At 40.9% G+C, this 27,162-nt stretch overlaps 1 protein-coding gene across 6 annotated transcripts in view; it reads left to right on the forward strand.

The window, feature by feature from the left end:
- KDM4C (lysine demethylase 4C) overlaps positions 1 to 27,162 on the forward strand; it is a 3,520,425-nt gene that overhangs the window by 319,835 nt on the left and 3,173,428 nt on the right. The gene's annotated exons all lie outside the window — the stretch shown is intronic.

Here is a 27,162-nt window from a genome sequence, read left to right on the forward strand (position 1 = left end):
AGTTCAGAAGTGATGAAAACCATTTATACAAGTCTTTTAAGATCAAAAGTGAAATATGTTCATTGTCTTTGGCTTCTATTTAAAAATAATTCAGATTACATGATTTAAAAATATTCAAGAAAAGTGTGGAAAATTAGTTCAAAAAATGAAAGACAAAACAAATAAGATTTACATTTAATCTTATTTTCCTCAAACTACAGACACGATAAAACGTCATCCTCATTTACAAAGCCATATAGGATGCATTTCTGTGAGAGTGCCTTTGAGGAAAAGAGACAGGTTAAATCTGGTTAAATTTGTAATAACAATATGGCAAATTGGTATCTGAAAGTTAAGGTATGGAATTACTTTTTAAGTTAAATATTGCTCAGTGAAAGTCTTACTTGGCTCAAGAATGCAATTGACACATTCTGTGGTGCTAAGAAATACAAGATCTAGACAAGACCTAGTTCATAGGTTCAAAGGTGTGTACTAGGCTAATGGCCCTGGAGCCTTCATCAGCCTAACCCATAAAAGTGCCCATGCCCAAGACCCCTATTGTACTGGATTGTAAACAGTTTTATAAGGTTTTGGTATTGGTAGTCACAACGTCGCAGCTTTAGCTTCATGATATAATTCCTACCTTGACAAAAAAAAAAAAAAATTATCAATTTTTCCAAAGTCAGTCTAGAACAGAATCAAAGGTGAAGCTACCATGCTAGTTTATTGATTGTCAACGTTTCTTATCTTCAGATAATGTTACAAGCAGAGCAAACATTCCTAGTTAGTTTCTGAATGCCTTGTTAGAGTAATCTGAAGCTTTTCAGTGAACTTGATTGCATTCTCCCCCTCCCCCCACAACCTCACCAGCCGAAATACAGAGCACATTGCAGTTTATATTCCCTGTTCCCTTCTCTCACTAAGTATAACATTGTAACAGGAGATGTCAACTTTAATTCCAATTGTAATTCCAATGCTATATTGCAGCATACCCCAAGCCAGTATTTTTTTCACACAACCAGTACGTCATCCTTCCATATGTCCAGACTGGAAGACATTGCATTATAGACCATCTTCTAACAAATGCCTTAGAAGAGCTTGGTGGGCCCTTCATTGAGGAGTCGGTGAACATTTTAATTTTCATTTAATATCTTGCCAGAGGACATAATCCACCTGGCACTTCAGATGCAGCAAGCAGAATGTCATGGTAAATAAACCTAGTATTCAGTGAATGATGAATTTCTTACCTGTGATGGCTGTATTGATACTTATGATAATTTCCTTTACCTTCATATTCTGTATTGATTTTGGTGTTGGTACATTTTACAGAAAAACTTTGAATGTTTTTTTTTTAGTCTTTTAGTTTTGATTTATTTGTGTTATTGTTTGGCTACTCCCCAACTGTTTGGGATAGTAAAGCACTTTAATAATGTTTAAGTTCAATTTGATGAAATATATCACCTTCTTAATAGACTAATGCTCCATCCAGAAAAATATGCCATGCTAAGATGTTCTTTGGAACCCCTGTTCCTTCAATGACATTCGGAATTCACCAGGCTATTCCTAAAAGAAGGGAGGAGTAGAACTTGTAGAGGTTAGACATCACTACTCCCTCCTCATGGTCTTGGTATTCTCTAATCAGGAGCCATTGTGAAAATCTAATCAGAAAGGCAAAATCAAATTGCCATATCCAAAGACAGCCCTCACTAATGAAAAGTCCTCAAAATACGAATTTAACTGTTACTAGCAAAACTATGCTTCATTGTATGATTACTGTGAAGCTAAATAAGTAAAACATATATTTTCCTTCATATACTGCTAATGTCTTTTCTCAGCAGCTCCAAATTCAGCCCAGAAATGTTGCTCATTTCTACACCAGGATAAAACTTACTTCTGTTTTCAGAGTGACTGTAAAAGAAGTTATGTTGCATAGAACTGTTTCCATTTATGGACATCTAGAATCAGATGGTATTTACTCCAAATTCCCAAGGGTGCATAATACCTTTATTAGTACTTCATCTTATCAGTAATATTTCTTACAGCCTGTCTCATTAGTTGATGTCTGGAAATCTTCAGCTATTATTCCTGTTTCTTGGTCTGACCTCATTCCTCTGCTTTCTCACCTTTCCAAAATCCTGAAGAAAGCTCTCTCAATGTAAATTGAGGTACCTGACATTCTGTCCGAAAGACAACATGGGATACAAAAAAGACACAACACTACCACTTTCCTGTTTTCTATAACATTTAGAATTTATAGATTAATATCTTTCTAAATGGAGTACTGCATTGATTTGCTGAAGAAACTTGATTTTGGTTTATTAAAAGGAATTATTTAAATTGCAGGCTCTTGACATAGACTCCAGGGTTTTGCAGTGATTCTAAAACTATGTTTGAGATTTAATGTTAACTGTTAAAACTAGTGAAATAAGCTGCTCAGGGATGTGTGCTAGAGCCAGTGCTTCTCACCATTTCCATAAGCATTATTTACCCACTTCCTCCCATATTTCAAAGACTTGCAGTAGGTGGATTTGACATTCCAAATTGGCCATAGGTCTGAGTGTGTGTCTGCGTGCTGAGTGTGTGTGGTGTGGAAGAATTACCATGGCAGAGCTAGCCACATGGCAGTATACATCTTGGCTGTAAATGATCGTCACTGTTGAAGTTGCACCCTGACCCCATGAGCTAAAATGGGTTATGGATGAATGAATACCCTCAGACTACACATCAACATGACTCTATGTGCAGATGAGACTCATCTGATGTAATGATTTGGTTACCTCAATGTCTTATTTTATTCAACCGGTTTATTTGTATTTATTTATTGATTTAATTAACCTTTGTTAACCGGATAAGTGGACTGGTCCAAGGAACTTTCTCAGCCACGACCCTGGCCAAGGTGGCCAAAGTAAGATACATAAGTCAAAAACATAACAATAAATTATAAAATATGCTGTGGAAACGGGAGTAATGTAAAAGGCAGACATTTGCAAAATACATTAAGTACAGGAGGAGTGATTGAGTCCAAGATTTAATACTTAGTGGTATAGACATATTCTACTAAGTCCCAAACATGATCCTATCAGGAGAGTTTGTTTACAGTGGCGTATGCTTGAAATAAGCCCACCATAGCATGGACTTTTATAAAGCTAACAATAAAATAGCTACATACATAGTCGAGAACCTTCATTCTGTAAAGTACTTGTCAGATCTGCATTGTCAGATCTGCATTACTTTTCACATCTTGTGAAGAAAAGGTAGAGTATTAAGATGCAACTTGAAGTGCCTGAAAATTTACCCACAAAGGAATGATGATCATCTTTCAGAAAAAATGTATCCAAGCTTGCTGGCACATCCTAACAACCCACCTTCATTAGCTTAGCACTTCATTTAATTGCTCCATCTTGAAGTAATTGTGTAACTGGTTACAGTGTTTAGATACCTACAAATCTGGTTTGACCTTTTCTTATTTTTTCTTGACCCTAGTAACAGAACTAGAACCAAATGGAGTCGTCCTTAAAATGTTGGTACAAAACATTCTAGTTCCTGCATTTCAATAAGGACTTCCTCTTGTAACAGGGCCAGCTGCATCTAATTTACAAGAACTTCAAGTTAGACCAAATGAAATATAGGGATTTATGTGTACTTCTCCCTGCATAACATGCCGCTGCCTTACCCTAGAAAAGTTGCTTCCTTCCCTTTCTCTGGGTCATAATTTTAACTGCCACCTTTATCTACAGACATGCTTCTGAACCACTGTTACCTCTATGACATGTTCCACTGAAAAAGCCTATCTTAGGGCCCTGTTTTCCTCTTCAGCACCTTCAGTCAAATTCAACCAATCCTGGGCCTTCATTGCTTGTGCAAGTTATGCATGTTCTAGCCTTGGATCCAAAATCTACAACTCTTTCTCTATCTCGGTAAGTAAATTATATCCCTATAAATATTTCCCTTACAGCAAAAATGTTTGTTAGAAGTCAAATTCCAGAGTTTCTCTAGTGTTAAATGTTTTCAAGTGATGTTACTACCCTGGTAGTGTAATATGTGCTTCTGTCAGGATGGTATGATAAGTGGGATTATTGAGTTTATATTATGTATTTTCTTCATTATGTGATAACTTGTTTTGTATTGGATATCTGTAATTTAATGAGACTGAAAAAAGAGCCTTATGATCCTGCTCAGGTACCTGTAAAAAATAGTTAAGATAAATTAAATTTCTTAAATTAAGAACTGCGAAGCAGGAAGAATTTGTCTAATATGAATTACCTCTTAGATGCCCTGTGTGTTGCTCTCGTCTTTTGTGAGGTCATTTAGTTTCTGGAAGAAGCAGAAGCCTTTAGTAGGATGAGGAGAATAGCAGTAAGATGTCAGACAGTTTCACCTCTCCTCACTCTGCCTGAAAAGTCTCTCATTAGGCAGAAGTTCATGCACAGCTGCATGTGTGGGCTTGACTGCTTTGCCTTATCTGATCACTTGGCTGGCATCTGCTTTGTTGAAACCTGTTTATATGGAGCAGACTAACTGAATGGAGCTTGGCAGTGAGGAAGAAGATGAAAGGAAAGGGTACAACTTGGCATTCCTAGATTTGGAGAAAGTCTGACAGGTTCGAAAAAAAGGTGAATTTGGCCATCCTGCAGTGGTTCAGAGTCATGGCAATAGTGGTAGAATTACGATAGACCGTGTGCAGGGACACAATGACAAAAGTACAAGTATTATTCGGACTCACAGGTGTTCATAGTGGGAGTGGGTGTGCATCAGGCCTAAACTCTAAGCCTACTATTGTTCATACTCATGATAGACTACATCAGCAAATAAGCAGAGGTGAACAGATCAACAAACCTGCTTTATGCAGATGACATGGCACTGCAAGCAGACTCTGAACAAAATGTTCCTCAAATGATAGGGGACTGGAATGCAAAATTGCCACATGGAATGAAACCAAGTATGGACAAAACAATGAGCATGGTAAAAATGTGAGAAGTCAGAAGAAGCTTAACATTTAGACTGATGGAAAAACAGTGGAACAGGCTAACAGCTTCAGGTATCTGGGAGGTGTGATTGAGGAGAGGAAAGTCTGAATGAGCAGGTCAAAATTAGAATCAGAGATGCTGCAGTCAACTCTCACACAGTGTCAGTGGAAGTGTGTGATGGAAGAATGCCATACAAGTTGAAAAGTAGGATATGAAAAAGCACCGTCTCCAGTGCTTTTGTCCAGTGGTTCTGCATGGTACAGAAACCTGGACAATGAAGGCAGGGAAGCTAAGGGAGCTTGAGGTGATGGAGATGAAATGCATGAGACAAGTAGTAGGATGCACAGCATGGGACAGATAAAGAAATGAGGAACAGAAGCCAGGGTAGATCCAGTTAAAGAGAAAGACAAGAAAAAGATTACTCTGATTTGGTCACTTGCAAGGAATCAGAAAGCAATCTCGTTAAGCAGACTTAGCAGAGAAGGAAGAGGGCAAGAGGAGATGAGGTTGTCCAGACAAGCAATAAATGATTTGTATGAGAGAAGGCCCAAAACATGCAAGTATGGCTGCTAAAGAAGGTAGGGGGAGTGACTCTGAAGAAAGAAAAGTGCTGACAGCTGATGAAATTCACTAACACTAAGTAAAAATGGGGAAAATGAGGTCTGATGATGATGATACAGAAGGAGGTTGTTCCCGCTCTCCCTCATTCTGAAGGGGGTGGCAGTTTTCCATTCTGCCTAATACTTCACAGACTTCAACAGGCAATTCTGGGATGTCAAATTCCAGGTGGCTACTTTCCAGGGGGTCATGGGTCATACCCCTCATGTGACAGGACGCCTGGGTGGTATTGCTGGTTATGATTAATGCTTTTAACATGTTATCTGGGGTCCGCACTGAAAGTGTCTTGATTTCATTCTGAGTAGACAGAATGTTATCATTTGGACTACTTTATGCATCCAGCGTGTCTGGCCAGGTGCTTGCTATAGTAGTTCTGGCCTTGTTGTAGGAAAACCAACTTCTGATCCCTTGGCATGGATGTCTAACTTCTGACAACTTTATCAATGGATTGTGGTAATGATCATTTCTTGGGTTTTGTGCTTGCAGGCCTCAGAGGCTTAGTAAACTGGAATAAGTTCTTTCATTTGCGAATGCAAACAGTTACCTTCACAGGGACATATTTAGATAATCTGTTGGGAGGTATTCCAGCCATGGATAGTCATAGCATTAATGGTGGCACAAAGATTGAAGAAAACACAGAGGGTTCAGCACATTGTCACACTCTCTGGCATGTTCTGCATGGTCCAGTTCATTCATTTTAAGCTGTGGATGTTTCTCTGGGCATTAAAGTGTGATTAGTTGCTGAGTCTGCATACTGTCTTAGACAGTTTACTATCGTTCTGCTTTAGAGTCCCCCACAAGTCCAACAAATTGTAAAAAAAAGTCCAATATTTCCAGATTTTCTTCTGTCATATTTTACAAATACAATTATTGCATTGTTAACTCACATTGTTACTGGTTTTATTCCTGTTCATCTCCATCTCCCATGTCCTGTCTCTGCTTCATTTCCAACATAGTGCCGATTTTTATAGTCAACGTTCTCGCTCCCTTCCTTCTCTCCAACATTTTTTCTTGAAACATTGGATAAGGTTTCAAAGGTACAGTGTCCCTGTGGTCTTTATTACCAGAAGAACAAGAAGTAGAATCTCCTTCTTTTTCACAGCTTAATTTTTTGTTGGACAAACGTTAGTATTTCCTCTTTAGCATGAAGTGCATCAAAAAAATTATTTTGTACCTCCAGGGAAAGGTACCTTGAAGACAGCTGGGTACATCAGTTTGAATCTTACACCTGTATCTTGACATTCCCTGAATAGTGGAATACATTTGCTCCTCTTCTGCCTGGTGTACAATGAGTAATCATTCTCCACAAACACTCTGCTGTCTCCCACTTTTCGTACTTTGTCGTTCTGCCACAGTTTTTTCAGACTCAACTCCTTCTGCTGGTAGGATTGCATCTTTACTATTCAAGGTCTAGGTTGCTTTCTCATAGCCAGGTTTGGAGCATACATACATGATGTGTCCTTTCAACCAACAACTCCTGCTACAGAATAGCAGCCCTGTTGCTTATTTGTGCTTTTATAAAATGAATGGACTATATTCCTTCCAGTTTCTCATGTATAACTGACAATCTCAAGTTTTCCCTACATCCTCTGTCATCTAATTCTATTATTTTTTGAAACATATCTTCCTGAGCAGTCTCATAGTCAGCCAACCTTTTCTTCATTGTGACCTCTGACTTTTGCTGCTTTGTCACCTCATCTGAATATATTTTTAAAACTTTGTCCAACCTTTTTTGTGTTGATATACTCCATCAGTGTTTTTTTTATTTTAACCAGATCTGTGTGCAGTTGTCTTGTATCTTTCTGTAGGTTACTGGAATTCATGTCTGGAGATTGTGTTGCCTTTTGCTGAACAGCTGCAGAGCATTCCCCAGTCAGTGTTTCTTCCTCACTTTTTGTACCTGTTTTTTTTCAGGTCCTCTGTATTTCTTTTTTGTGGCATCTAGACAGTACATGTACTAGCCAGTTACTGAAATGTACTGATAAACACAAGTGTACTTGCCTTCTTTGCTGAGTTTGCTCTCTCACTGGGAGAGAGAGAATTAAGCTGATAGTATACAGCCATCTTGGAAGTCTGACGTTTTACTGTTGTTCTGCTCTCTCTGGGCTGTACAGTAGTTGAATGTGTCCACCAGTGTCATAGTTAGTTTTCCCTTCCTGCAGCTAGTCCCACCAATTCCCTTCTGATGAATGCTTTGTTAATGAGTTGTGCAGCCCACTTGAGCTCCTCTTTAATGTGCTGAAAATCAAGCACACTCAAAATGTTTTTAGATAAAATCTGCTTGAGCTGTGATTGTGTTCTTCATTCTCTAAGCTCAGGAAAGGGAGATAAACTCCAGAGCCCCTTCTTTAGTCAGGTCACACCCGCCCATGGCATGTGAACATGCACAGGGTAACATTTACTTGTATCCCTTTGGAGAGAGTGGGAAATAGTCTGTTAGTGGGTTATAGACTGATAGCACCTGTCTTACAGCCTTTGCACACTGTAGAAGAGAATGCTGTGTCAGATATCCTCATTCATAGTTTTAGACACATTATAAAATTAGAGGTAAAGGAGACATTGAGTGGTCATTATCTTCTGGAAGTGGAGCACCTAGGGGGATCAGCCTGTTAATCACTTGAAAGAATGCCATTCTCCATCACTTCAGCAGGGGAAAGGGGAAGTTGCTGGTGGACACTTTTTTTTTCCCCAGGGCAAGGAAGATTTCTGCATGCCTTTCTATTTTTTTTCTCTATGCCTCCTAACAAAGTTGGAAGGCAGTTGAAGGGAGCCAAAAAAAGTCATTGCTTATGACCACTTAGTTCATACCTTCACCAGTAATTTTTTTATTAGGAGCATGGTTTCAGGAGTTTGGTCTCCCTTCCTCTCCTGTGCTTCAGGACTAGATTTTATGCTGTCATATCTTTTTAGCCTTCCTTCATATGTGACCTTCAAAAGTTTAATTTGGACTGCTTCAAATTCTTCTTTATCCAGTTGCCCTCTGCAGAGGGCCTTCATAATCAGATTTAGAAGATATGTATAGTTCATATCAGTGTAAAGATGGAGCCCTCTGCAGGGCGTGCTTCTTCCCATCCTAGCATCCTCTTGTTTTTGGATGATGTGTGTATTAGCATCAATGATAGGATTTCCTGTAAGTCAGGCAAGTTTGTCTACTGTTCTATTTTTTTGTTTATTTTTGTCTTTTATGTGTGCTTGCGCAGCGTATGGTAGTTGAGCTGGAAAGCACAGAGACTGAGCATGCTGTCATCGCCCCCATAAGATGTCATGAATTGTGCCATCAGGTAGAGTGCATGTCCCTTACTGGGGTGAAGAGATTCAGAATTGTGCCAGACTGGGAATGTACATAGAAGGAATTTCATTAATTACCCACAGCTGCAAGCCATCTAACAGATCAACTTTATACGGTGACTGCATTTGTTTAGTACCACACATTTAACTATATATCTCTCTCTTTGGAAAAGAAAGCTAACTAATCAGATGTTAGGAGTTTTTTGCCAACTTTGTTCAAGTTACTTAATTTGTTTTACAGGAGAGGTCTAGCTTTGTTTTTTGTTCAATCTCACTTGATTACATCTGAGCCTTCAGCTACTCGTAGTTAAATGTCTTGCATGCCACTTCATTGTTGTTATTAAGCCATTTGTAATATGTCTTCAGTTTTTCAGTAGCTCAGATTTTTTCAGAAGCATTCTGGATTAGTGTGTGGATTCTGAAAATCGTGGTAGTTGAAAGCAGTTAAAAATATGAGCTTTGTACAAAAAAAGTGTGGCTTAGTCCATGCTGTTTGTGCCTACCATTTTAGGCAGCCAAAACAAGTGATTCAGAAAGTGAGAAAAATAGCCTTGCCCATGTAGGTCTGGTTCCCCTGTGTCTCAGTATTGCTCACCAAGATCGCCTTTGGACAGCAACACTTCTTTTCTTTTTGTGAACACCTTTGTTACGTTATCACTTATGTTAGTTGAAGATAAACCATATTAACATTTTTTTTTTCATTTGTATACGTAATACATCACATATACATTTTTTCTTTACAACAATTCTCATTTAGTTTATTACATAAATTACTTAATTCCTGCTTTCCCTTAAACCTCACTTGTCTTCCTAGACATTATTTTGAATGGAATATTCCCACACATCTCATTTATTTCTATGTAATTTGCTCCTTCCCTTTTCTAAAGACCCCTCTTCCAGCTCTTTTATTTATTTATTACAATATTTAATATTTCAAATACAGTTGGTTTAGATTTTGATTTCCATTTTCTAGTACTTTTTCTGCAGCCAAGAGATTTAAGCTAGGTCCCAGCTCAAAATAATTATTTCCTTCATTATAGACATTTATTTCCCCAATATTTCTAAAAGAGTATTCTATAGGGAATTTTTAAAATCTGCCAACTCATCACCCCCCCCCCCAAAAAAAAAATGTTCCCAGTGACCTGTTTCTTCCCCATCATACCTCCAACATTTGGTGTCTGCTTGAGGAAAAATTCTTTTAAGTCTTCTTGTGTATACAAATACCTAGACACTTCCAAGCAAGAAATCCTAAGCCTTCTGGACTTTGTTTTATACTTTGGAGACATACATATGTCCTCCCATTGTTCACTTGTAAATTGCTTTTCCAGTTTCTCTTCCCAATCTTTTCTATACTCCTCTGATTGTTATAGTTATGCAGTATTTTTATGTCCTACAAATTATCCTCCTTTTCACAACCGCTTCTGTTTTAGATGCATTTAGAAACTGTAGTAGTGCAGGTCTCTCACTTTGGACTCCGCCTATCCCTTTATGTTTGCCTACACCAGAAAAGGAGGGGGTGTATCCATATTCATAAAGGATACCCACACCTCCAGGTTGGTGGCAATGCACGAAGCTTCGGAAACCATCCAGGTGCAACTAACTATAGGCAAAACTGCTCTACAAATTGTAGCATGCTACAGGCCACCCTCTCAAACTCAGGAACCCCACACAGCCTTCCTGAAGACACTGGAGGGTATAAATGTATCTCCAAACACCATCATATTGGGTGACTTCAACTACCCGAATATAGACTGGGAACATTACTCAAGCCCTAACTTTCTAGCCCAACGGTTCCTGGAGTTCATAAATTCAAATGCCATGGAACAGCTAGTCACTGTTCCCATGAGAGGAGAAAATATACTAGATCTCATTATCACAAACATGGGGACAAAATGCTCCACACCGGAAGTATATCCCTCATTGGTGAGATCTGATCATAAACTAATTTCACTGGAAATCCACATCCCGCCCCCACCCCAAACAAAAAAGACCACAGTGAAGAACTTCTCTAAAGCAAACTTCACACTACTCAAGACTGGTGTGGTATCCTTCAAGGCCCCTGAGCCAGTGGAAACCACAACCCAAGCTGCGGAGGATGGATCAGGCAATCCCAAATAAAACCAAGACTCTTTCCACAAAGGGCAAACGTCCAGTCTGGTGGACCCCAGCCATTAACAAACTTTACAATAAGAGGAGAAAGCTATTACATGATAGAACAAAATCCATAAAAGGGAAGTCACCCTGATCATTATTAGTAAAAATTACGAGCACTCATAAAATCAACTAAGGCCAATTTTGAGAGAAAAATTGCCATGGATTCAAAGGACAATCATAAGGCCTTTTTCAGCTATGTTAGGAACCTGGGTGGAAACTCCCAGATATGCTCAGAATTAGTCCAAAATGATACAAAAATCACTGAACCCACAGACATTGCCAACATACTGGCAGACAGGTTCAGTGCAAACTTCACCCCCCCCTCCCCCCCTAAAGGAGAGATAACTATCCCAGCGGAGTGTAGCCTCCCAGACATCTCAAATGCGCAGGTGAAAGCTGCTCTCTCAAGCTAAAAACACAGCATCAATGGGACCGGATGGTGTCCCCGGCTGTGTGCTACATGAGCTAAATGAGGAATTAAACCCGCACATAAGGCAGCTGTTTAATCTCAGCCTTACCACAGGATACGTGCCTAAGGAGTGGCGTACGGCAACTGTGGTCCCACTCCACAAAGGCGGTGCCTCTATGGACCCTGGTAATTACCGCCCCATAAGCTTAACAAGTCTAGTCTGCAAAGCTATGGAGAGGATCATAATGGAGCTCATAAACAAAGATATAGGGGACTTGCAGACATTGGACCCGACCCAGTTTGGCTTCGTCAAGGGAAGATCATGGCTTTTGAACTTGGTCGACTTCTTCGAAACAGTCACCAAGGCCATTGATGAGGGAAAGGCAGTCCATACAGCCTACCTTGATCTTGCAAAGGCTTTCGACACAATACCCCACTCGGGTATTGTAGAAAAACTTACCAGCTTAAATGTAAACCCATATGGCACAAGATGGGTTGCAAACTGGCTTAAGGACAGAACCCACAGGGTTAGAGTTGCTGGCGCTATGTCAGACTCCAAGCCGGTCACAAGTGGTGTCCCACAGGGCTCGGTCCTTGGCCCCTATTGTTCGGCATCTACTTCTCAGAAGTACAGGCCAACATGGGAGGACTTTGGCTGACAAAGTTTGCAGACGACTGCAAACTGGGCCATAGTGGAAAGTGCATCGGACACGGATATCCTTCAGAAGGGACTCACGGAAACAGATAGCTGGTGCCAGAGCCATGGCCTGAAGTTAAACGCCAAAAATGTATAGTCATACCCTTCGGGAAAAACAAGGTAACCCCAAGCTACCATATAGGTGGCAATCCACTAAGCACAGAAGAGGTTATGAGGGACCTGGGGACCCAGGTTGACAGTGGCTTGACACTCACGTTGCTAAAGTGGTTAGAAAGACCTTCTACATTGCCCACCTGATCATGAAGGGATTGACATCCAGATCTAGTGAGGTCATTGTTCCCCTGTACTCTTCACTTATCAGACCAATGATCGAGTACAATGCCCCATTCGGGATGTATCTCACCCGACATCTGCAGCAATTGGAGAGACCCCAAAAGTTCCTCACCAAAAGGATAAAGGGACTCCAAAATCTGTCATATGCTGCCAGATTGAAGAAACTCCAGCTCTATTCAGTCGCATACCGTCTGCTCAGAGGTGACATGTGCCTGACATACAAGGCCATGTCCAACCCGGAATTAATGGACATGCTCCACCTCAAAAATCCAAATCCACCAAAACCACTAGAGCAAGCGACTTAAACCTTAGCACGGATATAAATAGGATGTGCTGGAGGGATAGATTTATCACTCAGAGACTCCCTATGCTGTGGAATAAAATCCCAGTCCATGTGAGGCAGAGCACCTCGCTGGCTCTGTTCAAGAGAAATCTTGACCTGTGGATGGGAGATCATAGGTTTACCCCGGGAATCATCTCTGTGTCACTGCTGGACAGAGGCAGAACAAACTAATGGGCACAGTATTTTTTCATATAAGGGGTGGTGTAAGCCACAAAACTTTGGGCTAGGCTTATAAATGCCTTAGGGCAGATAGCATAGTATAAACCTATAAACCTATACTCTGATACAAGTACCTTGTAGGAAACGCAGTCTCTAATCTGCAGTCCAGACTTCTTGCCCTCATCCCACTCTGTTACCTTTCCTTCTATAGTTATTTGCCAGTTTTATCTAGAAAGTTCCAGCCCTCTGACTATTTTGTGTACTTATACTTACAGTTATCCATATTAGCAAAATTTCCTTTCTCCATTCCAGTTTTGGCTTAGTTCTTGTAATACTTTCTGCAACTTTATGAATGTAATATTCTGTATGGTTGTTCTCCTTGGGGATTTGTATCCAAAATTACATTTTCTCATTATGTCTTGAACTCCCCCTTGCTTCTTTGTCATCCCTTTCCACTTTGAATTATAACCTTCTGCTTGTGTTATGTATATGAGCCTTAATTGTGCAGCTCTAAAATATCCATTCCAATCAAGTAATCTTAAACCACCTTGTTCTACTGGGAGGACCAGGTAATCCCATTTAACTCTTGTCCTCTTCTCCTCCCAGATAAATTCCTTCAAGGTTTCATTAATTATTGTCCACATCTTCTTTTGGTTGATAAAAAAAAAAAAAAAATTCCCGATCTATATATGTATATGAAACTAAAGAAACTAAAAACATTTTCATTGCTTATATCTTGCTATCCATACAGACAAACAAGAACTTCCATTTTCTCAGTTTTTGTATTATTTTCTGTTTAGTGTCTTCCCATATATCCGTAGCTAGCTGCCATAACAGAAGTAATATTTTTTCCTTTTTATGACAGAATGCAAGTTAGTGAAGGAAAGTATTTCTGCCCCCAGCTGCTGAGTATCCTGGTGTTGCGTCTGCAACTATAGCAAGCCTTCTTGCCCTGCAGTACCTTCTTGCGACTACGCCTGGCCTGGATGCCTAGACCTAATCTAAAATAGAACACGTTCTACTACCTCATCCCTTGTACGTGAATAGACCTAAAATTGTCACAGAAGGAATTCAGAAAGTATGTACAACCACTGCTAAACCTTTGTATTAATAAAGATATCCAAAGCCCTGCTAGGTTCTGTACGCTCCCTTGCCAGGAAACCTCAGCAGCCAAACCCTGACCAACTCTGTGCCCCCCAATTAGCCCCTTTCTAGACCACTCTTTTTATTTAGTCCTTTCTCCTCTTTAATATTTTTCAGCTTGGGGATCTACCTTGGTGGAATCTCAGGTGCGTTTCAGCATCTGTCCACTAGGTGACTCCCTCTCCCCACTATTATTGTTTCTCACATCTTTTACCTTACTGTCTTAAGATACTATACATGTCCTAATTCCCTTGTTCTCTTTTCTCTCTCCCTTTATTAATATCTTAAGCAACACCATCCTATTAAACCCCTTGCACTTACCATCTCCACTCAACAGTCCACTGATAGGTTCTCGCTCTCATCCTGCCTTCCTTGGCTCTACATTTATAACTTCATAACCACACCCACTACACCACCTAGCTAATCACTCTCCATAACTCTCTCAATAGCCACTCCCTTACCCCGCCCATACTAACCATCACTCATCCCCCTAGAAAACCCTACCTGACCAATTAGTCTCCACTGCTTAGCCTACACCCACTACCTAACCCCACCCATATCAACCATTACTCTGTACCATACTCCCCTCAACTAATCAGAGGCATACCTACTTCTAGTGCATATAACCCTCCTGCTCCTAAAAGTTTACTTAGCAACAACATAGCAACTCTTAACCATTTTCCTTTCTTTTCATTTTAAACAGCCAACATTATAATGTTCCTAAACCCATAGCCTCCTCCACTCTACTACTACTCCTCAACATAGTCTACATTTACTACCTCACCCAACCCATATATACTAACCACTCACAAGCCTTCCACATTACCATACATCTTAACTCACCCCCCTTAAAACCACACACCATAATATCTCCCCATCTTTATCCTATAACAAACCAGCTACCCTTTTCTTATAAACTTATTACCGCTCATAAACATTCTACCTCCATAATAGCTAACAAATCCTTTATCAACATAATAAACTCCAACCCATACTCTAAGCAGTCCAAACACCACTCCAACCCAATCCTACATCTAATATCCACTCTAATATCAGGAGATATTCACCCTTGGCCCCTCCACCTCTTCACTACAGACAAGTCTATACTATTCACCTCTCTAAACTCCCAAAGCATAGTAAACAACGTCCCAAACCTCCATGCCTGGCTCATACATAATAAACCTGACATCCTATCTATCTTTGAAACTTGGCTAAAACCCCACATAAAAGACCATGAAATAACACCACCCAACTACTCTATCATCAGAAAAGATAGATCCCACAAAAAGGGGGGTGGAGTAGCTCTACTATACTCATCCTCCTTGTCAGTCACCCCTTATAACAAATCTATCCCCAACTTCAATAATGCTGAACTACCCCTAACACAATTTCAAATTAATCAACACAAGCACATATGCATAGCCTCCCTCTACATCCCCCCTGGTGACAATATTACTACACTTGAGAATATCCTCTTTTGGCTCTCCACCAACATTAGCAATAAAATAATAATCTTGGGTGATACAAACATAAATTGGACCTCCATTCAGTCTTCCACAAACCCACTTAATATCAACCTCTATAACTTCTCACAGCTAATTAACTCCATAACTCACCCCTCAAAAACTCTCCCCAATGGTAGCATTCTAGACTGGATTCTAGTCTCTCACCCACATTATTTCTCTGATAGTGGTATACTTCCAGACTCCCTTAGTGATCACCTACCCACCTTCACATATCGACTCCCTACACCTTTACAGAGAACACATAATTATATCACTACCCGCAACCAAAAAAACTTTGACCCAATAGCTTTCACTGACTCTCTAAAAGTAATTGACTGGAATATTCTAAAAACTCTACCCCTAGATAATGCAGTGGCCCACTTCAATTCAACCTTCTTAAACCTTCTAGACTACCATGCTCCTTTAAGGTCTAAAAGAATAAAACTAAACCCCCCCCCCCTGGCTAACCAAAAACACACTAACAGCCATGCATCACAGAGATAGTTTGGACACTCTACCAGAAAAATAAATCTCCCCTCACCTATACTAAATATAAAACACTTAGAAACAAAGTAAAAAATCTCATTATTACTGATCGACAAAATTACTTCTCCATACTCCAAAACAATAATAAAACAAACCCTGAGAAATTCTGGAAAGGAATCTCTACCCTCATCAATCCCGGTAAAACAGTCAACCCCAGCCCAGACCCCAATGCTCCTGACATAGACTTGGCTACACAATTTAACTCTTTTTCATTAATTCTATTTCCAAACTAACCTCTTCATTCTCCAACACCACCACATCCTCCACTTCACCCTCATCCTCCTCTACTAACACTCTTCCCTCCACTTCTACCACCACTCCCACCTCCTCTCCATTACCACCACCCTCTAATACCCTATCTCCCCTTTCCTCGCCTTTCTCACTAAAGCCCATTCATACAGCTACCATAAAAAAACTCCTCCAGAAACTAAAGCCATGCTCTAATGCCCCAGATAATATTCCTTCATATTTCCTTCGCATAGCTGTAGAAGCCATTGCTTGCCCTATTAGCGTACTAATCAACCACTCTATCCAAGAAAGCATAGTACCCCAAATTTGGAAAAAGGCTTTTATCATACCTTTACATAAAGGTGGCAATAATAACAATATTACAAACTTCCATCCCATAGCTATCTTGTCTCCCATCTCTAAACTCCTAGAAAAGTGTATCCATCTACAGCTCCTACCTTACCTCATAGACAATCACCTGCTAACTCCAACTCAGCATGGTTTTAGACTCGGTCATAGCACTATGACAGCCCTCCTCTCCTTTCTGGAAACTATAAATATTGCCCGTGACTCTGGTCATATTGTTTCTACCCTCTTACTTGACCTCTCAAAGGCCTTTGACACTATCTCTCACAAACTACTTCTAACTAAACTCTCTTGGCTTAACTTATCTCCTTCCTCACTGACCTGGTTCTCTAGTTACTTATCTAATAGATACCAAGCAGTAAAATGGAAAACAGCCACCTCCTCATTCCTTAATACTCCAACTGGAGTTCCCCAAGGTTCCATACTGGGTCCTCTCCTATTTAACATATTCATAAATGACTTCCACAACTCTATCCCATTCTCTAACATTATCCAATATGCAGATGATTCAACTATCATCTGTTCTGCCACATCCAGCCCAGCACTACAAAAGCTTACACAAGATGCATTCTCCATCACTGAACTATGGATGAAAGAAAACCACCTTGCACTTAATGCCTCTAAAACCAAACTAATGGTATTTACCCCCTCTAAACACATCTCTATCAATACTAATTCTCTTTCAGTCACCAGCCACAACAACACATCATTGAAATTGGTGTCAGAAGCTAAGTTACTCTAGGTTCAAATCGATAGTCATCTTAAATTCAACTCCCACATTCAACTAAATATAAAAAAAACATCAAAAACTAGGCATGCTCTACCGACACAATCGCTACCTTACACCCTCCACTAAAATCAGTCTCTCTACCTCATTCCTCATCCCCTCTCTTCTCTATGAAGCACCACTCCTAACTAACATCCAATCTTCCCTTAAAACATAACTTTCTTCTTGCTATAACAAAATTTGCTAAATTCGCTACCAGCCATAAGACATCTACCCACCACTGCTCTTCACTCCATAAACTAAAATGGCTAGAGTTACCCAATCAACTCATCTATTCTCAACTTACTCTTGCTCACAAGCTTATTTTTAAACCCTGCCTCTGTCCATCCCTTTCATCTGCTTTCAAATTGCACCTTTCCAATAGAATACTTAGATCTAATAACCAAAATCTAATTGAATTGCACAAACCTAATCATCCCCCAGAAAAAAATCTCCTATCCTTTAGTCTAGCACGGCTCTGGAACTCCCTACCACCTGCCATTCGTACCACCTTTAAGCAATTTACATTCAAAAAATCTCTTCACATTCGTCTACTATCCCAGTGGGAATGCTCTTGCACCCATCCTTCTTGATCTACACTGATTTTCTCACTTTTCCCCTCCACTGAACTTCCTTTTCTTGCTTCCTTATAATATAACTTGCTTCTCAGTTTCTACATTGGAATGTGTACTTTTCTGTAGTTTGTATCTGTGATGTTTGCCACCAGTTTGCCAGAAATTGTATGCTCTAACACTATAATTGTTGTAAATATTGTAATAAGGATCTAAACCTATTGTAACCATGTTTATGGAGCTTTTCTCCCCAGGACTCCATTGAAAACGGGTTCATCTTGGCCCAATGGACTATCCTGGTAAACCAACTGCAAATAAAATAAAAAATAAAAAGTTGTTGTCTTCCATAATCCAAAGTACTTCATCTTATGTCCCCATTAGTGTGTTGTTGGAGAACCAGTTCATTTATGGGTACGTAATTTATAGCTGTAGTCTATATTTCTTCATTAATTTTATATCCTGAAAAGATGTGAAACTGTCTCAAAATGTTCTACAATATTGAAGTGTCCTTTTCTGGATTCGTCAAGTACAAAATAACATCACCTGTAACAAAGCCATCATTTCTTGATTACCTTACCAATTATATCCTTGAATTTGCTTCCTTTCTTTGCTAATGGCTCTAAATACAAAGCAAATATCAAAGGGGAAAGAGGACACCCCTTCCTGGTTCCTCAGTTCAAACACAAATTATCAGAGATGAACCTACCCACTTTTATTCTTGACTTTGATCCTTCATATATCTTCCTAATTAACCTTATTGTATGAGGAAATGCAAATGCTTCCCTTGCCCTACTGATAAAATCCCACCTAACTCTGTTGAATGCTTTCTGTGCATCAAGACCCACCAACAATAGTGGTGGTTGTTGTATCTTTCAGCTTTTCCCGGTTAGGGGTCGCCACAGTAGAACTCTGGTCCGCTAATGATTGGCAATAGATTTTTACGTACCAGGTTGCCAGCCCTGACGCACAACCTGCAACGAAGGTACGCCCATTCACTCATGTCTCCACACAGAAGATGCTTTAGCTGAGAATTGAACAGGACGTCTTACTGTGAGGCGACAACGCTACCGCAGCACCACCACCGCAGTCACCAACAATAGTGGTATTTTCTTATATTTTGCGTCCCTTACCATTGTTCTGTTAATGTTGTTAAATGAAATGCTTGTCTCCCCTCACAAAACCACAATGATCCAAATCTGTCAATTTCAGCAAAAACGTTGCCATTCTTTTAGCTACTGTAGACATAAACATTTATAATCTCTTTAAAAATTTAAATGGGTCTATATGAACCTGGGTCTGACATTCTTTACCCTTCTTGGGTAATACAGCCACCACAGCTTCCTTCCAAGAAGCTGATGCTTCCTTTTCTTTTAAAACACTTTTAAAATATTCCAGATCTCTTTCACTTTCTTCCCTCCTAATTTCCAGACTTCAGCAGGAATAACATATGTTCATGGTGACTTCCCTGCCAATGATTATACATCACTATTTTTTTTACCTCCTCTCCTCCTATCTTAACTATAATTTGTTGAACCTCATCTTCCTATAACCTTGGCATAATTAAGGCTTCCATAAATCTTTCCATTTGTGTTCTTTCTTAGTTTCCACATTCCTCTGCTTTATACAAATTTTCAGAAACTTTCCAAAATATCTCTAATACCACTAATATGATCTCTGGTTATTGTTTCTTGTTCATAGGCTCCCTAAGTTTGACAACCCTTTCTTCTTTATGTTGCCTAATTCTCTGAGCTAAAAGTTTTTTTATGTTCTCTGGAGTCATCAAAAAATATTTGCTTAATAGCAGTCTTTCTAAACTGTTGCCTATCATCTAAATACTCCAGTATTTTCTCTTTAGCACTCTGCAACTGTTCTTCTATAAGATTCTCCTTATTCAGCAGTACTTTAAATTATGTCAGCCCCTCGGAATAATCAGTGCTACTACTTAACCATGTCTCTCTTGTTGTATTTCTACCCTGTTTTTCAGCTTAATTTTGATCCCACTCACTAGTTATTCGTTCTGAAGAAATTTCTTTCTTCTACATTAACTCTCAAATAGCTTCCACTACCCATTCTTTGAATTCCTGTCATTTTAAGTAGTAGCTGGGAAAGTGCCAGTATCTCCTTTTTCCTTCCCTAACTTGCATTTTTGTCTTTGTTTTTATTGGTGCATGAGGTGAAATATTGGATGCTTATTAAAATTTTATGATAATGCATGTGCTGCTGTGAAATAGAAGTTCTGTCCACTCTAGTCCAGGAGTAATATGTAAATTTTGTCTGAGTTCCTAATACTGAATTGTCATCTTCCATACCAAATATTTCCATAAATGTCTTCAGAAATATACCCTCTTTTGTTATAGTTTGCCTTCTAGAAAGTATCCTATAACCTATGATACATCCTCATTATTGCAAACAGAGTTCTAGTTCCCACCTATAAGTAATATTCCCAGATGAAAGATGAGTATTTCTCCCAAAACATTTTAAGCTCCATTATAACAGTTTTTGGTGGAATATAAATACATGCTATCCTCCTCCCTTGCCAGTAGCCCTTTATTGCCAAAAATCTAACATTATTGTCTTTTCCCCCCTCTTCTGTTACTATTGGAGCTCTTTTAGCAGTCAGTATTACTACTCTTCTTTTTATTTGTCCTTGATATCTGGCTGAATATTCAGCCTGAAACCCTTCATTGTCAAATTCACTTTGTTTTTTTTTTTCCCCAAATGCATCTCTGGTGGCATTGCTATTTGCACTCTGCATTTCTTAATATAATTCAAGACTCCTTCCATTTTGTCTGCACCTCTAGGTCTATTTTCATTCCAAAACAGTATGGATAGTGTAGCCATTATGATAAAAAGCTATTGTTCTCACCTGTTGTGCATGGCAGTTTTTTTTTGTGTTGAACATGTGACACTTTAAGGCTTTCTGCTTTAATAAAACTCCTCAAACAAAAAGTTAACTTGTTTTAAGAACAACCCCATCCCCTGTTAACTTAGAACAAATACACAAAACTATGTACATGTCAACAAATGAAGTTTAACTCTCTAAACTAATCTAAACAATGCACTTATTACAAACTTTGATCTGATATTGTTAATCCTCGTTCATTCTTTACGTCTGGGTTATCGTTTCCGACCTCGGAACTGAGCCAGCTATTTTCCAAGCTCGCGACAGCCACAAACTCTTGAGCTAAACTCTTACCCACAATTCCCCTTTCCCTGTTATCCCAGATTTTATTTGCCGCATCGCCATTCAGTCGTTTCAAGCCACTTCTCTTGAGCTAAGTAAAACTTCTTTGATAATACCTAATCGTATTGCAGTTCTTCTCAGTTCAAATTTTGTTAAATAGTTTTCTCTTACCCTATCGCATCTAGTGACTCTATTTTGGTTGTTTTCTATCCCTTCTTTCTTCTTACCGTGAGGTAACTCCTTTACCACCGTTGGTAAAATCTTTCCTGCTTTAACTTTGGGTATTTCTCGTACCATTGTTGGTACCTTCTTCCTTCCTGTCCTTTCTTCCTCCTTCCTATCATGGCAGAGAAAAAAGGTGGTCCGGGGTTTAAAAGATGTGTGGATTGTGGGCATAAATTGCCTATTTTGGATAGATGCACATGCATTATGTGTTTACTGTTTAGGTGTGTCTCACTTGACTGCTGACCCATCTTGCGGAATTTGTGCTAACTTTTCTAACAGGACTTTGGTGGAAAGGAAAAATAAACTGATTTTAAAAGGACTACTTAAATCTTCCTTTTCAGAGGCTATTTCTGAGTTGGAGGCTTCAACCCCTCCTAGTTCCCATAAAAAAAGAGATGATCACAAGAAGGCCAAGTCTCTTCTGTCGTCTCTGGCTGGGGACCACCAGGAACCAAGACCTCAGAAGGCCAAACTTTCTAGTTCGGATTTTACTTCCTCAGCCCGAGGCTTTTGGTGCCTAGATTTTCTGCACCGAAGCCTTGGGCACCATCTGTTACTTTTGCACCGAGTTTTGTGCCCTACACCTCATTGGAACTGGGGGGCCCCTCGGTTCAGACTTCCTTACCAGCACCTACTTTTTCTTCAGTGCAGACCTTTCACGGCACCGGCTATCCTCTCAGTACTGACCACTTCGTTTTCCGCACACTCTCTCGGCACCTACCATCATGCCAACTACTACTTCGGCACCGACCTCGTCAGTGCAGACCTTACCTTCAGCACCGATGATGTCCTCGGCACAGACACCAGTAGTACAAGCCTTAACGGCTCCATTGTTCTTGATGCAGATGCATATTTTAGCACCGTCCAAAGACCCCTTTGTGGGCACTGAGTTTCCTGCATCCTTGGATAGACCTGACTCCCCTTCAGCTATGTCCATGAGATCCACTAGAAGCCTCTCGGAACATGATGTGGTGCGTCTTGTGGATCAATTGCTTTTGGCCAGAGGTATCCAACCCTCCAGGACCTACTCTTCCTTCGGAGGTGAACACCCTTCTCCAAAGACTCCTACTTGTTCTCCTCCTTCATTGCCTTTGAAGCCCCATGCTGTAGCACAGACTTCCCTCACTTCAACTCCTTTCATGGACATCACTAAGGAGTCGCAGTTGCCTTTGTAGCAGGAGAGACTTGTCACTCCAGTCACTGCTCAGGATTCTAGCTGTGGCATACGTACTCCTGTTTTTCACAGCCATCCGGAGACTCCGAGTTGGCGGGCTGATTTGCTTGAGCGAGGTGTGACCTCCTCGGGTGGATCAGCCTTCCAACTCATGGAGAAGGCTCCTGCATCTGTTGGCTATCCTGTGCTGTCAGTGCCCCCGTCCTCCTCTGGACCGGAATTTACACAAGACATTCGGGCACAAGGGCCCCAGGACACTCTCCCACAGGAAGCCCTTTTGTGCTGTCTTTCCCTAATTCTCCTCCTGAGGAAGTTCATCGCAAGGGTTCGTGTAAGAGGAAACATGTGGACTTCCCAGAGGAGTCCCTCACGGAAGACGCAGACTTTGATGATGGGGAAGGGTCCCCTCGGTCACCCTCTGAGGTATCCTTTGGAGATATCCTCGAAATACTTAAGCAGAGAGGTGATTGGCAGCCCTCTAACCTGACCTGTGAAGAGTCTGTGTTTCTGCAGGTCTTTCGTGCCCGGCCTCCTACCTACTGGGTTACTCCACCTGCCGATGACCTTGTCTGGCTCATCGTGCAGCATACATGGAAGGCTCCTGATGCCATTGACACCATCCCCTGCAGACCAGGTAAATTCTTGTCTCCTCCAGATAGTGAGCCTCACTGATCCAAAGGTCTTCATGTAGATGCCTTAGTGGTGGCTGCAACAAAGAAGGATCTGGCAGAAGAAAGCCAGACTGTCCACCTGCCCAACAAAGAGTCCCGGGCACTGGGCAGATTAATGAAGTGTACCTTTGCATCAGCAACCTTTGCAGTCAGGTCCCTGAATTATATGGCACATTTTACCAGGCTTCAAAGAGATTTAATTTCTGAGCTCTCTGAAACTTTGGCCGGAGCTGTGTCTGAGGTCCAGGACAAAGTGGCATCACAGCCACCCTTGAATCCATCTCTAACTCCTCCATGCGCCTGATTTCTCATGCTTCAGAAGGAGCAGCTAAAGCAGCGGGTGCAGGCATCATCATGAGACTGCATGCCTGGATGCGCTTGTGTGATTTCGCAGAACCCTTCAAGGCTTCCTTTCTGAACGCTCCCATTGAAGCCTCTTTGATCTTCATGTTTCACTATTGTAGTCATTACATTTCGGTAATCTGCTGGCAGGTTGCCCTCAGTCAGCCTGAATATCAGAGTCTTGGGTCATGCGTTGGTTGCTGTCTCCTCTTCCATGACGTCAGGTCGTCGGGGGGTATAAAACATGCAGCCGACGCCATTTTCTCCAGTCTTTCTTGCCGCATGGTGCCCAAAGCAGAAGCAATTCGCAAGTGCCGGTCGGCCGACTCCTGAAATTTTCGCATTCGAGTTTCAGAACCAAAGTCTTCAGTTAAAGCTAAGTACCCCGTTGAGGAAACTTTTTCTTGCTCCTTACCGATGTTAGTAAAAGTTAATAATTGCATTACTTGTGGGAAGCAAATACCTCATAAGGATTTTCATTTGTACTGTATTCCTTGCCTAAGCCCAGATCATAGCATGTCTTGCAGTCTGTTTTGTTCTAGATTTAACCAATGCACTATTAAGCGTCGGTATATCTTTGCTTCAAAATATTTTGGAAACAGATTTAATTACCCTGAAATGTTGTCGGATAGCAATCCAACTACCGGAGTTCTCAAAAAATGCAAAGAAAAGGACAGAGCCAGAGCGTCGAAGTCCAAAATCCGATGACAAAGCTTCTCCTAAGCCAGTCACCGGTTCGCCGGTACTCAGTGAGGCGCTTTCGCAGGCCCTGATACCTGCTACTTTCGAGTCGCAGACCTCTACCGAGACCCATGTGGAGTCCGGTATGCCGCCAGATTCTCAAGAGTATTGTACCCGCAGATGTCTCTCCCTCGGATGGGTCTGGAGCCACTGAGCAGGCACCGGCTTCTGAGGGTGTTTTCAGGCCTCAACATTTCTATATAAGCCTGACGCCATCTTCAAAAACAAAGACAAAAGCAACTTCTAAGGCTAAAAAACCGACGCATGAGCCACATGCTCAGGTCTCCATGCCTAAAAAACAGATGATCAAAATGGCTGAAGATTTAATTACCTTGATCAGGGGTTCCCAACCCACCCCCCCGATAAGAGGCCTAGGCAAGACGCTGATTATGAATCTTCAGATCAGGTTTCTATTTCTTCTGATCAGGAATTTTCTATACCACCCTATGAGGATTCAGATGCAGAGGAATCCATCCCATCTGCATCTCCTCCTGAAGATTATTCTTTTGGAGAAACCTTGCATACTTTAAGGGAACATTTCCCATTGAGAGTGTCAGGATTTCTCAGAATCAGAAAAGAGGCTTAGGGATTTCCTTCTTCTTTCTCAGCATAGGCCTTTGGCTATACCTCCTGTATTAGACATTGTTGATGTGTTTTCGGAATCAAGCATAGCTCTTGATTCTTTACCTCCGGCTCCTAGTAAGCCAGACAGATATTACAGGGTTCCTGACTCCCACAAATTTTTACTAAAACATCCTGCTGCTGACCCTGAAACTATCTCACAGGGTCCCAAAGGTATAAAGGCCTCAACAGCTAAGAATCCTACCCCCTCTGATAGAGATTTCAGGGGTCTGGATAGATGGGGAAAGAAGGTTTATACATCTGCAACCTTGGCAATTAGGGCCTTAAACTGCCAGTTTCATATGCTTAAATATCAACAGCATGTTATGGGATTATTGAAACAAAAGATGATGTTGATTTCTGAATGTGTGGAAAATAAAGAATTACAGGAATTATTGCATGCAGCAGAACAGGTTGGAAAGCATACTTTGCAATGTGGTTTTGATTCCTTGGAGGCCTCTTGCAGGGCCGCAGTTACTGGATCTGTGATTAGAAGGCATGCCTGGCTCAAGGAGCAAAATCTGCCTGATCATGTTAAAGCTAAATTGCTGGATGCACTTTTGCAGCATGATACTCTGTTTGGTAATAAGGCAGAAGAGGTTTTAAAGAAAATAGAAGACAAAGCTAAATCTATGCAAACTGTAAAAGATTTCTTACAAGTGCAGTCACCCAGATTCAGTAGACACTGGCCTACAAAAAAGTGGTCCTTTCCTGTGTCTGAAAGAGCCTCACGGGGCACACCCAGGTGCTCAAAAGGCTCTAGATACCATTCACAGGGTTCTTACAGGTCAAAGCAATGGGGTGCCTCTACCTCCAAATCTGGAGGAAAAAAAGCACAATCCTACAGTAAACATTCTCAATGTCTTCCCTCTGCCATCACCAAGCACTTATCTTTTGGCAGCCCCCTTAGGGGGAAAATTAGCACTTCATGCTCAAAATTGGCAGTTAATAACCCAGGACAAGTGGGTATTAAACAAAGTATCCCAGGGATACAGGTTTCATTTCCATACCTTGCCAATTCCAAACGGTTGGCCAGATCTGCCACAAAATCAGTGGGCAGAGGCACAGAAACAAGTTACGTCCCTCATGGATATGGGGGCTTTTCAACCAGTACCAGAACAGGAAAAAGGAAAAGGGTTTTACTCAAGACTGTTCCTGGTACCCAGAAAAGTAAAATGCCTGGCGCCCAATACTGGATTTATCAATTTTACATTCTTGGACATACCAAAATTCAAAATGCTGACTTTGCAACAGCTTCTGCCCATGCTGGGCAAGAACGCTTGGCTAGTGACTCTAGACTTAAGAGGCATACCTGCATATCCCAATAAGGGAATCATGCAGAAGATACCTCCACTTCAAGGCTGGTTTTATGCACTGCCAGTTCTCTGCACTGCCCTTTGGCTTATCTACTGCGCCCAGGGTCTTTACAAAATGCCTGGCACCAGTAATTGCATTTTGCAGACAAAGAAACATACAAATCTATCCTTACTTGGACGACCATCTCATTCAAACAGAAAACAAGGACATTCTTCTTCATCATCTGGCGTTTGTAAAAAGGCTTCTAACATGCCTAGGGTACTCAATAAATGAAAAAAAATCACAGCTGGTAACCTCTCAAAAAATTATATTCCTAGGTGCAAGCTTGAATACAACTGCCCAGATGGCTTACCTTACACCAGACAAGTAAAGGCAACTGACTATTTACTTCAAACAAATGGCAACAAAAACCCAGTTATCTGCACAACAAATTCTGCAGGCTTTGGAGTTCATGGCATCCTGCAGTCTACTAATTCCATATGCAAGACTGCATATGAGGAAACTACAGTGGTATCTAAAAAGTTTATGGAGTCAACATTGTCACAGTCTGGAAACAATGATTCCACTCATTCCCTGCTTACAACAGGCGTTTCTTTGGTGGGCAGAGACATGTCACTAGAACATGGGGCGGTCTTTCACTCTACCCCCTGCCACCCAAACCCTAACTACAGACTCATCAGACTATGCTTAGGGGGCCCACCTGGCGGGGAGATGCATTCAGGGCATATGGATCCCAAAACAAATGCATCTGCATATCAACCAGAAAGAGATGTTAGCTGTTCAGAATGCCCTGACAGCCTTCAAGGACTTACTTCATCCAGGACAACTACTGATAAAGACGGACAACTCCACG

The sequence above is a fragment of the Protopterus annectens genome, chromosome 2.part0, assembly GCF_019279795.1.
Source record: "Protopterus annectens isolate FY-2018-M chromosome 2.part0, PAN1.0, whole genome shotgun sequence".
In the NCBI taxonomy this organism is placed as follows: Eukaryota; Metazoa; Chordata; order Ceratodontiformes; family Protopteridae; genus Protopterus; species Protopterus annectens.